Source organism: Oryctolagus cuniculus, chromosome 4 (genome assembly GCF_964237555.1).
Source record: "Oryctolagus cuniculus chromosome 4, mOryCun1.1, whole genome shotgun sequence".
Taxonomy (NCBI): domain Eukaryota; kingdom Metazoa; phylum Chordata; class Mammalia; order Lagomorpha; family Leporidae; genus Oryctolagus; species Oryctolagus cuniculus.
This window is the reverse complement of record NC_091435.1, coordinates 152,165,070-152,181,948: the sequence shown is the minus strand read 5'-3', so window position 1 is coordinate 152,181,948 and position 16,879 is coordinate 152,165,070. Positions and strand designations below refer to the sequence as shown.

At 45.9% G+C, this 16,879-nt stretch overlaps 1 protein-coding gene across 3 annotated transcripts in view; it reads left to right on the top strand.

Annotated features, from left to right (window-relative positions):
- The window catches only part of DAZL (deleted in azoospermia like), a 54,243-nt gene that overhangs the window by 20,425 nt on the left and 16,939 nt on the right, over positions 1 to 16,879 (top strand). The gene's annotated exons all lie outside the window — the stretch shown is intronic.

The window sequence follows — 16,879 nt, the reverse complement described above, 5'->3', positions numbered from 1 at the left end:
TGTGAACAGTACAGTATTTACAGTATTGTGCTTTGCATTCTGATTTGTCTAGAAATTTACCGCAAAAGCAGAAATTTTTAAAACTGCATTTTTAATCAATGGAACTCAATATACAGTTAGCTTTATTGAAGTCTTCCTTATCTAAAACCCAGTAAAACAGATTCTAACAAACAGTCCAATCAGTGGGTCTTATGTTTACTCAAAATATATTTTATTCTTTATCTAGAATCCACCCATATATGTTCTGTTTGATTGGGATGCTAATTAGGATAACTAAAATTCTGGGCCTGATTTTTTTTTTTTAAGAATCCGGGACAAACTAAACTTCACTAGGTAGATAAGCTTCTCAGTGAGTTACCATTCTCCTTTTTTTTTTTTTAATTTTTTCTTGAAATGCTACACTCAATGGCTGTATCTTAAATTGTGCAAAATATTGGTATTAAAGGATGCTGAAATTTTTTATGTTACTTAAAGGTTAATCAGAGTATCTGAAGTGAATTGTTTTTATAAAAACACTAGTTACTATATAGTAAATAGATTTTTATTTTTATTATCCTATTATCTTTGCTTTTGTAAAGTAAAATACGTCCAGACTAGTCAAAGTAGGTAGATTTGGCATTTCAAAACCACAAAAGTTGTTATAATTTGTAAGTATATCCAAGCATGTTACAGTCAGATTTAACAAATTGTTTCTAGGTTAGCTGGTCTCTTCATTAGGCGTTGTACCTCATGACGGGTAACTGGAGTACCGAGCCCTTTGCTGTGCCCACTGCCCTTTTTTTAGTCTGTACTGCCATTCTTCTAGGCAGTTAGTTCTAGAACTGGTAGTGCAGAGAAAGGAGGTAGCAGTTTGAGGAATCAGCCCTGGGGAGGTAGCAACAGGGATGCGGTTGTCGGGATGCAGTTGTCTCAGCGGCATCTGGCCGGCCAGGGACGTGAGTGTGGAGTGGCTCCCTGGCCTTTCCGCTCTAGAACGTGGAGACTCCATTTATCCCTAACTTAGTGCAGCTGCCACGGCCGTGTCACCAGTGCCCATTGTGGTCTGTAACTCCTCATAATTTTCATTCTGAATCTGAAGGGAAGAATTTTTTTAAGGATTCCCAAGAGGGTGAAATGTGTCCTTTTAAAGATTCTCTATACTTTTTTTAATGCCGTAACATTTTACATACATCTTCTGTGATTAAATTTCCAGCTTTCCATAAATGGTACCTAAATTCTAAAAGAGCCATTCTGATTATCTCAATATAACCTCGAGGAAAAGTAAGGAATAAACTTGTCTGCTCTTTCATTGGAGTGAAATATTTAAAAGAGTGAAGTAGAAAAAAGAGACAAAATCCTGAACCTTTCAAAATGGAAAATTAATTTTAAACTTAAAAATGTGTTTCTCTTACCTATTTCTGATACTGTCTTTGCATAAATGAATAAACAGAAATAAAGAAACTTCTTTTCAAAAGTGTTTTGGACCTACTGATTGGGTGGTAGTGTGTGACAAGGTTAGATCTGGAAATTCAGAAGCATAAATGTTCAGTATACTAATCTGGCAAAGCTGGCCTATAAAAGCAAACTTCGGTGCATTGTATTTTTGTCATTTTGTGAAGTCGAGATGAATTTTGATGAGGAAATTCTTGCTGTTTGGAGTTGAAAGTGGCCCAGCGGGTCCCACCACAATGCATCGGCAGCAGTGGCGAGTGTGGATGCAGGGGCGTGGGGATGCTGGTTAGCACATCCGATGCAGTCACTCATGGCCAGAGGGTCTGGCCAGGGAGGATCTCTCATTTTCGAGCCTGTGAAACATTTTGGATGCTTCATACTTTGGGCCTAACCTTTGACTGTTAATTTGGAGTACTGCAGTTACGTCACAGAGTTTAGATGATTCATATTGCGTTTGCTTCATATAAAGGTACACTCAAAAAAGGTGTGCACTGACCACAATTTTTCCCTTTCAGATGCCTCCTATGGTATATTTTGTCAGTTGGTAAGCTCTTACTATGTGGCTCATTCCCAGAAAATTATAACACCAAGATTCTGTAAGATAGACAAGAGTACCTTTTGAATTCTCAAAGAGGATACATTTTTATGTTTATAATATGCTGAAAATTCCATTAATGTGTGTATATTTGTATGTGTACACGTTAATCATTACCCAGAACATTATCTCCGACAAAACTGAGTGTTACTGTTTTCACATCCTGGAAGTAGACTGCAGGATGCCTTGGTTTAAACCTGCCTGATGAAAGCATATTTGCATTCTCGGTAGAAAACCAAGGCAGCATATTTCTGTAAAATATTGAAGGCACAACCCGGCAACCCCAGAAAGATGAGTCACCCCTGTCAAAAGTGTATCCTGCATGTTTTTCCCCTGAAAAACATGGCACCTTTGTTAACTGTTGAGAATAATTACTCCAGTAGCGATCGTCAGGGAAGTCGCTGAACTCGAGCGCGCCACAGCGGTTCCGTGAGAATGCAGGGCCTTCCTGCTGCTCTGAAATTCTTAGTTGTCCTTGCAGGTAAACTCATAGAAACACTTGCTGCGTAGCTTCGTCTCCCTGGCCGCCTCCGTTGCCGTCACGGGAGGGTCGTGAGGAGCGGCAGCCGTGAGGCGGTGTGGCACGCGGCTCTCACAAAGGTGGCAACGGGGAGGGAATCCTAAGGGGAGGCGAGCAGCAGCGTTTGCAGTGGCCGAGGTTGTACAGTGGTCGGGACGGATCATTTGGAATCCGGGAAGACTTGCAGATGAGGATCACGCCTGCACATACTGTGGCAGCTACGCCGTACCCTCCTAATGTGTGTAGTATGTGTCTCTGTGTGTAACTGATGGAGCGATTCCTCACCGCCCATCGAAGACTCCCGAATGTTCCATCTGTAGTCAGTGCATTTGGTGGTAGAAAACAATAAACATAAGAAGTTCAAACTATAAACGTGTTTTTCAATGCACATGCAAAATATTCAATCTGCATAGCAAAGAAATGATAGGTAATTCTCCATTGCGTTTAGAGTTAAAAACATCTGTCCAATATGGCTATAGCTGTGGGCCAATCCCAAGAAAATGAAAAAACGTCTCCTGGTACTGAAGCTGAAAGTACCATTGCACACTTAAGCTCTCTGGCAGCTATATTTTACATTTTAAACTGGTCTGAAACAAAGTTTAGTGGTTGAGCGTCTAGTTCTTTTTCCCAAGGCAAGACTCTGTACCTGTATGCACCTCCATTAAGGCTGCATGCCAGGAATGTGCATTTCCCACGTAGAACTCCCAGGCACCAGGTCCCTGGGTCTTTCTAGAACAAATGCATGACAGGGGTGTTCAGGTTTTGGAAGCTGTAAACTTGAAGCAATAGTAACATTTCAAGCAATTCGGAAAGTTGGAGATTTGATAATCCTTCCTTAGTTCTTTGTTACAAAATACCTGGCAGAGGCACATGAAGATTATCATTGCCATCTATTGTCTTTGCTGAAAATAACATGGATGGGGACACTAGTCTGGATAAGTCTTGAGTGAAACTATCAAGCTCACAATTGTGTAGTGCTAAAACCGGAGCAGCCTTTTTTTTTTTTTTTTTTTTTGAGAGGTAGAGTTACAGACAGGTCTTCCATCTACTCGTTCACTCCCCAAATGGTTGCAACAGCCAGAGCTAGGCCAGTCAGGAGCCAGAAGTTTCTTCTCGGTCTCCCACACAGGTGCAAAGACCCAAGGACGTCGGGCCATAGCGGAGAGCTCAGTCAGAAGAGGAGCAGCTGGGACATGAACAGTGCCCAGGTGGGATACTGGCACTGCAGGACGAAGCTTAGCCCGCTACGCCACAGCGCCAGCCCCGGGAGCAGCTGTTAAGGGGTTGCTTGTTAAACTTTGATACTACCCCTGCCCCCAGGACAGATCCAGCTGGGTCAGCGAGAATGGAGAGAGGAGGTGAAACAGGCCACTTTCTGTTTTCACTTGTGCTAACTCCACGCCTCGTGTGTGAACTGCTGTACTATAAAAATGTGGACAGTACTTACTGTCACTATACGACAGGTGGAAACAGAGTTTGCTTCCATCCACTAGTTCAGTCCCCAAATGCCCACAGTAGCCAAGGCTGGACCAGGCTGGAGCCGGGAGCACAGTGTGTGGCGGGGCCCTCCTAGAACACACTGGTAGGAAGCTGAATTGGAAGCGAGGAGCAGGAACTGGAACCAAGCACTCCCATATGGGATGCCTACATCCCAAGTGGAATCATTTATTGACTGACTTATTTGAGAGGTAGAGTTACAGAGGGAGTGACAGAGAAAAAGGTCTCCTGTCAGTTGTTCACTCCCCAAATGTCCACAATGGCTGGAGCTGGGCCGATCCGAAGCCAGGAGCTCCCTCCTGGTCTCCCACGTAGGTGCAGAGGCCCAAGGACATGGGCCATCTTCTACTGCTTTCCCAGGCCACAGCAGAGAGCTGGATCGGAAGAGAAGCAGCTGGAACTCAAACCGGCACCCATATGGGAACCAGAGCCGCAGGCGGAGGATTAACCTGCACCACAGCGCCGGCCCCCAGGTGGAATCTTAAGTGCTGTTCCAAAAACCTCTGCACATTGTTAACTGCCTTTGGGCCTCTGAACACTTTAAAACCTGTCTCCGGACAGGTACTAGAATGTAGAAAAAAAGAAAAGAATGTGAACCTTAATCCTAGCCCCAGTCACTTCCTGAGTGAGCTTGGATGAGCTGCTCCCAGAGTCCCACTTCTTCTTCTTGGGGAAAAAAAAAACCTGCAGGCTTACTTTGAGGTGAAATGGGGCAACATCCCAGTGTGGTCAGCTTCCCTCCATCCCACTCGAGCCCATGTTGGTGTTTTCTAACTTCCGCATTTCCATGAACAGAGCCTTTTCGCCGTCCCACGGACAGACTGAGGGGCGGGATGCTGGGTCCTGGGTGTGTTCTGTGCACCTGTGGCAGTAGCAAGCCGCTCATTATGCTGCGGACCTCACAATGAATCTGGAATGGGTCTGCTTTTTCTGGGGGGGAGGGGCATGCATTAACTGAACATCCAGTTAGAAAATAGTTCACACAGAAGTGAGACGCAGTGTTCTTTGGAACATGTCAAAAGTGAGTAAATTTTCTTCTGTAGAATCTTTTTAAAATAATTTGTGGAGGTGAAATTCATGTAAGTTGTACATTCTCAGTGTTGTATAACTACCACTTCTACCTAGTTCTGCAATAGCCCCATCATGCCAAAGAAAATCCCTTACACATTAAGTCATTGCTCATCCTCCTGGGTCCACAGTCCATGGCAACCACCAATGTGCACTCTGTCTCCAGATTTGTCTATTCTGGATAATTCACATAAATAGAATTATACGATTTGTTACCCTTTGTGTCTGTCACTAGGAATTATTCAGGTAGCATAACATTGTAGCATGTATTTGTACTCTGTTCTTTTTCTTTGGTGAGTAATATTCCATTATATGGATATACCATGTTTTATCCACTCATCCATTGGTAGACATTTGGTATGTAGCCATCTTTTGAATATTGTGAACACTGCTGCTATGAGCACATGTGTAGCTGTCCATGTTTTGAGTCCCTGTTTTCAATTCTTAGACCTGAAAGTGGAATTGGGAGTCATATGGTAGCTCTATGGTTGATCATTTAAGGAACAACGAAACTCTTTCCCATAGCAGCTCAACCGTTCTACAGCCCTACCAGCAATGTACAAGTTCCAGTTTTTCACTAACACTTTTTTTTTTTGGTTTTAAAAATTATAACCATGTTAGGATTTACTCATTTATTTGAAAGTCAGGGTTACAGAGGGAAAGAGCAAGATCTACCATCTGCTGGTTCGCTCCCCTAAATGGCTGAAACAGTCAGAGTTGGTCTAGGCTGAAGCCGGGAGCCTGGAGCTCCATCTGGGTCTCCCACGTGGGCCAACAACTGCCTCCCCAGGCGCATTAGCAAGAAACCGGATTGGAAGCGGAGCAGCTGAGACTTGAACCAGTGCTGCAAGGGATGCTGGTGCTGGAGGCGGCAACTTCTTGCTGCACCACAACGTCTGCCCCTGTGTGAAGTTTTCTTTTTCAAAATAATTGTTTATGGGGCCAGTGCCTGGCCTGCAGTGCCAGCAATGGTAGTGATACAAATGTCCATCAATAGAAAAATGGATCAACAAAGTGCAGCATTTGCAAATAAAGTTTTTATGAACATTCACACACAACCCTTTGTATGGGCATATGCTTTCATGTCATTTGGATAAAGAATGGGTCCCCTGGTAGGTGCATTTACCTTTTTGTTATATACATTTTTAAAAAATTTATTTGACAGGTAGAGTTACAGACAGTGAGAGAGAGAGAGAGACGGGGAGAAAGGTCTTCCCTCCATTGGTTCACTCCCCAAATGGCAGCTATGGCAGGCTCTGTACCGATCCGAAACCAGGAACCAGGTGCTTCTCCTGGTCTCCCATGTGGGTGCAGGGCCCAAGCACTTAGGCCATCCTCCACTGCCCTCCCTGGCCACAGCAGAGAGCTGGACTGGAAGAGGAGCAACCGGGACTAGAACCCAGCACCCATATGGGGTGCTGGTGCCGCAAGAGGAGGATCAACCAAGTGAGCCATGGTGCTGGCCTTACCATTTTAAAGAAATTTCCAGAGTATGTTCTAGACACAAGAATAAGGCAATATCATCTCTTTTTTTTTCTTTTTAATTTTCTTTCTGACAGGCAAAGTGGACAGTGAGAGAGAGAGACAGAGAGAAAGATCTTCCTTTGCCGTTGGTTCACCCTCCAATGGCCACCACGGCTGGCACCCTACGGCAGGCGCACCACGCTGATCCGATGACAGGAGACAGGTACTTATCCTGGTCTCCCATGGGATGCAGGGCCCAAGCACTTGGGCCATCCTCCATTGCACTCCTGGGCCACAGCAGAGAGCTGGCCTGGAAGAGGGGCAAGCGGGACAGAATCCGGTGCCCCGACCGGGGCTAGAACCCGGTGTGCCGGCGCCACTAGGCAGAGGATTAGCCTATTGAGCTGCGGCGCCGGCCCCTTTTTCTGTGTTTTTATTATGACATATTTTCAATGACTAATTTATACTTTGATAAAATAACTCCATGGCGAACGTTCCATCGCATGCATACGCTGGCACCACAGCGCCGGCCCTATCAGAGGGTTTTGAGAAGCCTAAATGGTAAGATGGCCACTCTGCAATGGCTTCACGCAGGGCCCACCTCACAGACTTTCCACAGCAGAGTTTTAGTGAAGGATCAGTAATGTGGCAACTGGACTCTGATAACATTTCAACCTTGCCTTTCCATTTGAATGACATATGTCATTCATATTGGGCTGTGGAGTTCCCAGAAAAGCTTTCTTTTAAAAATCAGCACCATGAGGTTCATTTGCTTGATGTGTCCGTGGCCTGATTATTGAAACTCCCCAAAAAAAAAAAAAAAGTGCTTGATTTTCCTCCCTAAAGCATTTGAATTTTTTTTTTTTGAATCATTATAGAGAAAATAATTAGGAGTGACTGGCTTTCAGCCGTTGATTTAAAATTAGTGGCTTCGGGGCAGGCGTTTGGAGTAATGGTTAAGATACTGCTTGGGATGCCCATGTGCCCAATCAGAATGCCTGGGTTTGAGTCTTGGCTCTGCTCCTGATTCCGTTATCTGCTAATGCAGACCCTGGGAGGCAGCGGTGATGGCCCAAGTGGCTGGGTCCCTGCCACCTGCATCACTGGAGACCTGGATGGAGTCCAGCGGGGGCCATTGCAGACACTGAGGAAATGAACAGATGGGGGCTCTCTCTCTCTCCCTCTCTTTGCCTCTCAATAAATTTAAAGTTTACTTGAAAAGACTCAGAAGCTGAGCATTCAATGAAATGAAATGAGACTCATAGGTTTAAAAAATTTCCTTTTTTTGAGCCGGCGCCGTGGCTCAATAGGCTAATCCTCCACCTTGCGGCACCGGCACACCGGGTTCTAGTCCCGGTCGGGGCGCCGGATTCTGTCCCGGTTGCCCCTCTTCCAGGCCAGCTCTCTGCTATGGCCAGGGAGTGCAGTGGAGGATGGCCCAGGTGCTTGGGCCCTGCACCCCATGGGAGACCAGGAAAAAGCACCTGGATCCTGGCTCCTGCCAGGATCAGCGCGGTGCGCCGGCTGCAGCAGCGGCCATTGGAGGGTGAACCAGCGGCAAAGGAAGACCTTTCTCTCTCTGTCTCTCTCTCTCACTGTCCACTCTGCCTGTCAAAAAAAAAGTATAAAAAAAAATTTCCTTTTTTTTTTACTAATAATTGTTCAAATCATATTTTAATAGTAGGAGGAGAAGGTGTCACCTAGAATTTTAGGCACAATTTTAAGTCTTTTTTTTAGTCATTCAGCACTAAATATTTTCACATTGTGTTTGAACTTGAAAATTAGCACACTCTACAGAATCATTGTGTCACAGGAGAAAAGTTGTAGGATCTCGTCTTCACTCAAGAAAGAATTCAGGCGTGAGACAGAGAGCGAAGTAATAAGATTTTAGTGGGGACAGGGTATCTGTCAGAATGGAAAGGCCAGAGAGAGAGTGCCCAGCCATCCTCCACTGCTTTCCCAGGCCACAGCAGGGCTGGATCGGAAGTGCAGCAGCTGGGAGACTCCTGGCTTTTAAGGGAGTGTCTTTGCCCCTCCCCCTTTTCCTCCAGGATTTCAAAAGATGGGGAGCCCTGGCTGGCAAAAGGGTTTATTGGGTGGAAATCAGCAAATTCCTTCCCAGATTTGCTGGCACCCGCTGAGCAGGGCAGAGGAGAATCTGTGAAGGTTTCATTGCCATGTTATCAGGTCAGGTAACCCATTTGGTCCTGAGGAGTGAGAATTCTCCTGCGAGCTTTGGTGGGGGAGGGCGGTGCGCTAGGACCACCTGGAAGATTATCAGGGTCTGAGCAGGGCTTTGAAGTGCAAAACACTGGGCTTCTGGGGCTCTCACAGCAGATACTGCCCTCTTCAGGCCCCTCCTACATAGTCTAAATTTTAACTTCCTACCTAACAATTGCACAGTTGGCAAACATTTGAATTGCTTCCAGCTTTTCACTGACACTTAACTAAACAAGGAAGTTTTACTCAAGCGGCTCCCTTTATTCTCTAAGTAAAACTTAACTGACCTTTCTTCTCTCATTTGCTCTTTGAAACTTTGTATTCATTTATTCTAAAATATTTAGTTGACAATTAAGATTGTTTGTACCCAAGGTATACTATGTGATGATTTGATATGTGTACACTTTGTGTAGTAGTTGACACAAATTAACACACCCATCGCCAATCATTATACATTAGACATTAGATCCCTGGAATTTGAACATCATATAAATGGAAGTCTATACCCTTTGATTGACAGCTCCCATTTACCCTCCCTTTTCTAGTCCTTGGAAGCCACCTTCTATTCTATTCCGCATTTGATGAATTCAACTGTCATGGAGCCCACAGGTAAATGCGGCCATTGAGTACGTGCCTTTCTGTATCTGGCTTAGCATACACCCTGCAGGTTCATCCATGCTGCTGTAAGTGGCAGGGTTTCCTTCTTTATTTGTGTGGCTGAATAATATTCCAGTGTGTGTGTGTGTGTGTGTGTGTGAGAGAGAGAGAGAGAGAGATGAATTATTATTATTACTCCTCCTGCCTTTGTGAATTCTATCAGATTTCCTACCTAGATGATCATGTCAGCTGTGCACCAAGAGAGTTTTACTTCCTTTCCATCTTTTATTTCTTTTTCCCATCTCAGGTGCAGACTTGAATCTATGTATTCCTGATCACAGAGGAAAGCATTTAGCCTTTTGCACTAAGTCTGATGTTAGCTGTAGTTGTTACAAATGTCCTTTATCAGTTTGAAGAAATTCCCTTCTATGCTTTGTTTGTTGAGAGCTCTTATTCATAACGGATGTTAGATTTTTGCCAATTGCCTTTTCTCTATTAAGATCAAATGGCTGGGGCCGGTGCTGTGGTGCAGTGGGTTAATGCCCTGGACTGAAGCACCAGCATCCCAAATGGGCGCCGGTTCGAGACCTGGCTGCTCCTCTTCTGACCCAGCTCTCTGCTGTGGCCTGGGAAAGCAATGGAGGATGGCCCAGGTCCTTGGGCCCCTGCACCCGCATGGGAGACCCTGAAGAAGCTCCTGGCTCCTGGCTTCGGATTGGCACAGCTCCAGCTGTTGCAGCCAATTGGGAAGTGAACCATTGGATGGAAAACCTCTCTCTCTCTCTCTCTCTCTCTCTCTTTCTCTGTCTCTCCTCTCTCTGTGTAATTCTGACTTTCAAATAAATAAATAAATCATAAAAAAACAAATGGCTTTTACTTTTTGTTAATGTGGACAATTATATTGATTTTTTCCAATGTTAAATAATCTTGTATTCTTAGAGGAAACCCCAGTTAATAGTAAAATATTATTCTTTTTAATATATATTTGGATTCAACTTGCCAAATTTTTATTTAAAGTTTTTCTTCTATTTTCATGAAGGATATTAGGCCTATGATTTTCTCTCTCTCTCTCTCTCTCTCTCTTTTTAAGATTTATGTATTATTTGAGAGGCAGAATTACAGACAGAGAGAAGGAGAGACAGAGAGAGAGAGGTGTTAAATCCACTGGTTCACTCCCCAAATGGCTGCGATGGCTGGAGCTGGCAGCCAGGAGCTTTTTCCAGGTCTCCCATGTGGGTGCAAGGGCCCAAGACCTTGAGCCATTTTTCACTGCTTTCCCAAGCCATTAGCAGAGAGCTGGAGCCGCCGGGACTAGAACCAGTGCCCATATGGAATGACAACGTTGCAGGTGGAGGCTTAACCTACTATGCCACAGCGCCAGCCCCTATGGTTTTATTTTCTTGTAATATCTTTGGTTTTGGTATCAGGATAATTCTAGTCTCAAAGAGTATTTCCACTTCTCCAGTGTTCTGAAATAGTTTACATAGAATTGTTATTTATTTCTTTCTTAAATGTTTGGTAGAATTCAGCAGCAAAGCTATCTGGGCCTGGAATTTTCTATGTGGGAAAAATTTAACCACAAATTGTGTTTCTTTAGAAATATAAGGCTATTCCAATTATCTGTAACTGCTTCACTGAGCTTTGGGATTTTGTGTCTCTTAAGGGAATTTTCCAAGTTCATCTCACTTGTAAAATTTATAGGCACAGAGCTTTAAAAAATACTTCCTTTTTCTCCTTTTATGTAGAAACTAGTGATGCCATTTTTCTTATTTCTAATAGTAATTTGTATCATCTCTCATTTCCCCATGATCAGTCTAGAGATTTGTCAGTTTTATTTTTCTGGTCAAAGAACTAGCTTTGTTTTCATTGATTTTGTCTATTGTCTTTCTGCTTCCTATTTCACTGATTTCCATTTTGATCTTTATTATTTTCTCTGACCTGCTTATTTTGGGTTAAATATGAGGTTTAAAAATTAACTCTGGCCGGCGCCGTGGCTCACTAGGCTAATCCTCCGCCTAGCGGCACCGGCACACCGGGTTCTAGTCCCGGTTGGGGCGCCGGATTCTGTCCCGGTTGCCCCTCTTCCAGGCCAGCTCTCTGCTGTGGCCAGGGAGTGCAGTGGAGGATGGCCCAGGTGCTTGGGCCCTGCACCCCATGGGAGACCAGGAAAAGCACCTGGCTCCTGGCTCCTGCCATCGGATCAGCGCGGTGCGCCGGCCGCAGTGGCCATTGAGGGTGAACCAACGGCAAAAAGGAAGACCTTTCTCTCTGTCTCTCTCTCTCTCACTGTCCACTCTGCCTGTCAAAAAAAAAAAAAAAAAAAAAAACTCTACAGCCGGCGCCGCGGCTCACTAGGCTAATCCTCTGCCTGCAGCGCCGGCACACCGGGTTCTAGTCCTGGTTGGGGCGCCGGATTCTGTCCCGGTTGCCCCTCTTCCAGGCCAGCTCTCTGCTGTGGCCCGGGAGTGCAGTGGAGGATGGCCCAAGTGCTTGGGCCCTGCACCCCATGGGAGACCAGGAGAAGCACCTGGCTCCTGCCTTCGGATCAGCGCGGTGCGCCGGCCGCAGTGGCCATTGAGGGTGAACCAACGGCAAAAGGAAGACCTTTCTCTGTCTCTCTCTCTGTCACTGTCCACTCTGCCTGTCAAAAAAAAAAAAAAAATTTAACTTTAATTATGCATTTATTTTCATTTGTTTTATTTTGAGAAAGAGGGATCTTCTACATGTTGGGTCACTCCCCAAATGCCTGTAACAGCCAGAGCTGTTACGCCAGTAGCCTGGAACACAATCCAGGTCTCCCTTGTGGGTGGCAGAGACCCAAATCATTGAGCCGTCAGCTGCTGCCTCCCAGAGTGTGCGTTATTAGGGAGCTGGATTGGAGGCAGAAGCTCTCTGATATGGGACCATCTTAATCACTGCACCAAATCCTTGCCCCGCAAATCAATTTCTTAGTATGATACTAAGTCATTGCTTTGAGTTCTTGGTTCTTTTGTCACATGGGCACCAGATGCTATGAGATCCCCCCAAAGCACCGCACTAGTGGCCACCCACAGGTTCTGAGAATGTGTCTGCATTGTCATTCAGTTCAAAATATGTTCTAATTTCCGGTTTCATTTTTTCTCTGACCTATGAGTTATTTAGAAACATATTATTTAGTTTCCAAATGTTTGCGTCTTTTCCAAATATCTCTCTGTTATGGTTTGTCATTTAATTCCACTGTGGTCAAACACCACATCTGTATGACTTGAATCTCTGTGCATGTCTGGAGAATCTTTTATGGCTCAGCATGGAGTCTGTCTTCCTGAATGATCCATTGAGCTTGAACACCATACATGCTGTGCTGTTACTGGGCAGAGTGTTGTACACACACCAGTTAGGGCCACGTGCTTGACTGATAGCATTGTGCAAGTCTACTATTTCCTTGCTGAATTTCTATCCACCTCTTCAATTAATTATTGAGAAAGGATTACTGAAGTCTCTAACTACGGTTACGGATGTGTTCATTTTTCCTTGCTGTCTATCAATTTGTGCCTCGCGAATTGTGAAGCTCTGTTTTAAGGCGCACAAACATTCGGCATTGTCACATCTTCATTAAACTGCCGCTTTATCATTGTGAAATGACCTTGTCTACCCCTGGAAATATTTTTGACTCTGAAACCTACTTTCATGGTATTAGTACAGCCACTGTAAAAAGCTGAGCTGGTGCAGTGGAGGATGGCCCAAGTCCTTGGGCCTTGCACCCCATGGGAGACCAGGGTAAGTACCTGGCTCCTGCCATCGGATCAGCGCGGTGCGCCGGCCGCGGCGGCCATTGGAGGGTGAACCAACGGCAAAGGAAGACCTTTCACTCTGTCTCTCTCTCTCACTGTCCACTTTGCCTGTCAAAAAAAAAAAAAAAAAAAAAGCCGAGCTGGAGAGAGAGCTGAGCCACCAGGCGTTGAGATGGTCCTTTCAGAAAATGGACCAAACTGGCAACAGGGAAGGCTTTCTTCCCTTATTGTGATGCTGTAAGTGGGGTGGGATGGGGGTGAAGGAGGAAACGGGAGACAGCACAAGCCCCCCAATGACCTGTTCTGTCCCCGCCCCCTCCCAGGTATCAGCAGATAGGGGACTGTCTCCTGATGGGGCGGAGGGAGTGCTCACCAAAAGGCTCCTGCTATTTTGCTATTTTGCTGTTAAATGGTAAAAGGTGGCTGGAAGCAGAGGCCAGAAGTGACCAGTACTGACTACTGAGTTAGAATGCAGGCAAGTGTCTTCAAGACCCCTGGAAAAGTGGTCTCAGCAGAGCCTGGAGGGACGGTGGGGGTTGGGAGTGGGGGAGGGAAGGGGGCAGTCCTCCTTGAGAGTCCAGGACAGTCACCCTGGGGTGCAGCCCGCAGGTCAAGCCTTTAATGGCCTGAATATTTACGTACAGGGTTTCGGCCCAGGGCCAACTCCTCAGCTGTCCAGCTTCTTCTTGACCACCATCAGTTTGGTAGATGTCAGAATTTTCCTTTCAACCTGCTTATGTCTATAGATTTAAAATGCATTTCCTGTAGGCAGCATAGAGTTGGATCTTGTGTCTTCATCCAATCTAATAATGTCTTTTTTTAAGCAAAAGAATATTTATTTATTTATTTATTTATTTGAAAGGCAGAGTTATAGAAAGGGAGAGGCAGAGAGACAGAAGTCTTCCATCCTCTGGTTCACTCCCCAGATGGCCACAATGGCCAGGGCTGGGCCAGGAGCCTCACCCGGGTCTCCCATGTGGGTGCAGGTGTGCAAGCACTTGGGTCACCGGCACCCATGTGGGATGCCAGCCCTGCAGGCCGCAGCTTACGCTGCTACACCACAGCGCTGGCCCCAATAATGTGTTTTTTAATTAGACTCTACTCTTACTCCTATTATGCATAATGGCTACCTTTAGCTCTATCATCTAGGTTTTTATTTTATAGTTGTTCCATCTGTTGTCTATTGGCTTTTTCCTCTCTTTCTGTCTTCTTTTGCAATAATTGGATGGATTTAGATTAATTGGGATTATTATGAATCTGTTTTATCGCCTTTATAGAGTTGTTAGTTTAAGCTTTCTAGGGAGAGAGAAAGAGCTCGTCCATTTGCTGCTTCATTCCCGAAATGGCCACAACAGCCAGGACAAGGCCAGGCCAAAGCCAGGAGCCTGGAATTCCACTGGCTTTCCCACATGGTGGCAGGCAGCCCTTGAGCTGTCTTTTGCTTCCTTCCTGGGAATATTAGCAAGGAGCAACATGGGAAGTGAGGCAGTTGGGACTTGAACCAACACTTCAATATGGGACGTCAGCATCACCAAGTGGTGGCTTAGCTCACTGTGCCGTGACGCTCTCCTCTAGTGTTCTGAACTGAAAGTTTCGGCCTGAAGTTGTTGTTGTTGTTGTTGTTGTTTTTATTTGACAGGTAGAGTCATAGACAGTGAGAGACAGAGAGAAAGGTCTTCCTTCCGTTGGTTCACTCCCCAAATGGCTGCTATGGCCAACGCTGCACCGATCCAAAGCCAGGAGCCAGGTGCCTCCTCCTGGTCTCCCATGCGGGTGCAGGAGCCCAAGCACTTGGGCCATCCTCCACTGCCCTCCCAGGCTGCAGCAGAGAGCTGGACTAGAAGAGGAGCAGCCGGGACTAGAACCCGGCGCCCATATGTGCCGCAGGCGGAGGATTAACCAAGTGAGCCATGGTGCCGGCCCCTGGCCTGAAGTTTAATCCAAAGCAGCCTCAGTTTATAGTGCACTGCACCATAGCTTGAGGCTTAAACACAGTATAACCTGACCTGAGAGTACACCCTTGTAACCAGGTGGTCTCAGCCAATCACAGTAGTCAGACTCCAACCAATCACAGGAGCCAAGCCGGAAGTTGTTATAAGGCAATTGCCTGGTCACACGTTCCCAAGTGAGGGAAATGCTGGCTGAAGCCAATCAGGTTGCTTCTATGGGAACATCTTTTTCTCTGCACATGTGGTTGGGTGGTGCCTTCTGAACCGTGCCAGGTCTGGAAGCCTCTCTGGTTCTAGAACTTTTTCCTTACTCAAGTCAATTTTGTAAAATTTAACTTGTCTCAGTTTTTCTTTGAACACATCTTTATTTTATCACAATGGAATTTCAAGTGATTTTATGGCACTTCTCATGTAGTATAAGAAACTTAAGGGCCCAGCATTGTGGTGCGGTGAGTTAAGCCTGCGATGCTGAGATCTCATGCCTGATCCAGCTCCCTGCTAACACATCTGGAAAACAGAAGATGTTCCAAGTGTTGGGTCCTTCCCACCCATGAGATGGTTCAAGTACTTGGGTCCTTGCCACCCAAGTGCAGTTCCTGGCTCCTGGCTTAGGCTCTGCCCAGCCTCAACCATCATGGTCCTTTGTGGAGTAAACCAGAAGGTAGAAGGTTCTCTCTCTCTCTCTTCTGTCACTCTGTCTTTCAAATAAGTATTTTTTAAAGAAAGAGCTTAAGGAGGGCGGGGGGCAGTGCTGTAACCTCAGTTCGTGTCCTGGCTGCTCCTCTTCCAATCCAGCTCTCTGCTAATGGCCTGGGAGAGCAGTAGAAGATGGCCCAAGTGCTTGGGCCCCTGTACCTGTGTGGGAGACCTGGAAGAAGCTCCTGGTTCCTGGATTGGCCCAGCTCCAGCCATTTGGGGAATGAACCAGCATGGATGGGAGACCTTTCTCTCTGTCTCTCCTCTCTCTCTGTAACTCTACCTCTCAAATAAATAAATAAAATCTTAAAAAAAGAAAGAGCTCATAATTTCCTTTATAATTGTTACCAGAGTAAGAATAATAGGTTTCATGAGATTAAAAAATAATTTTAGATGTGAATAAAGCAAGTGACTACACAAAAGAGCTGTAGTTATAGTCGGTTTTCCTGAAAATGCCATAAACAAGTTTTGTATGGATAATGAGAAGATGTGATTTTTTTTTTTTTTTTTGACAGGCAGAGTGGACAGTGAGAGAGAGAGACAGAGAGAAAGGTCCTCCTTTTTTGCCGTTGGTTCACCCTCCAATGGCCGCCGCGGCCAGAGCGCTGCGGCTGGCGCACCGCGCTGATCCAATGGCAGGAGCCAGATGCTTCTCCTGGTCTCCCATGGGGTGCAGGGCCCAAGCACCTGGGCCATCCTCCACTGCACTCCCGGGCCACAGCAGAGAGCTGGCCCAGAAGAGGGGCAACCAGGACAGAATCCAGCGCCCCGACCGGGACTAGAACCCGGTGCGCCGGCGCCGCAAGGTGGAGGATCAGCCTAGTGAGCCACGGCGCCGGCTGAGAAGATGTGATTTTAAGTGCCTGATCTCAAAATTTTGTTGGACTGGATAGTACAAGGGTCACCTGCTGTCCAGTCTCAACAAAAGAAACAGCAACCCACCATCTGCAAAGCATTAAAGACACCCAGGAGTCTACATAAGCAGGTGAACAAGAGCCAATGGGGAAATTACAGCACAAGACACACTGTGTGTCAGTCAGCCATGCTGGGTGACAACTGCCCCCTGCTCAGC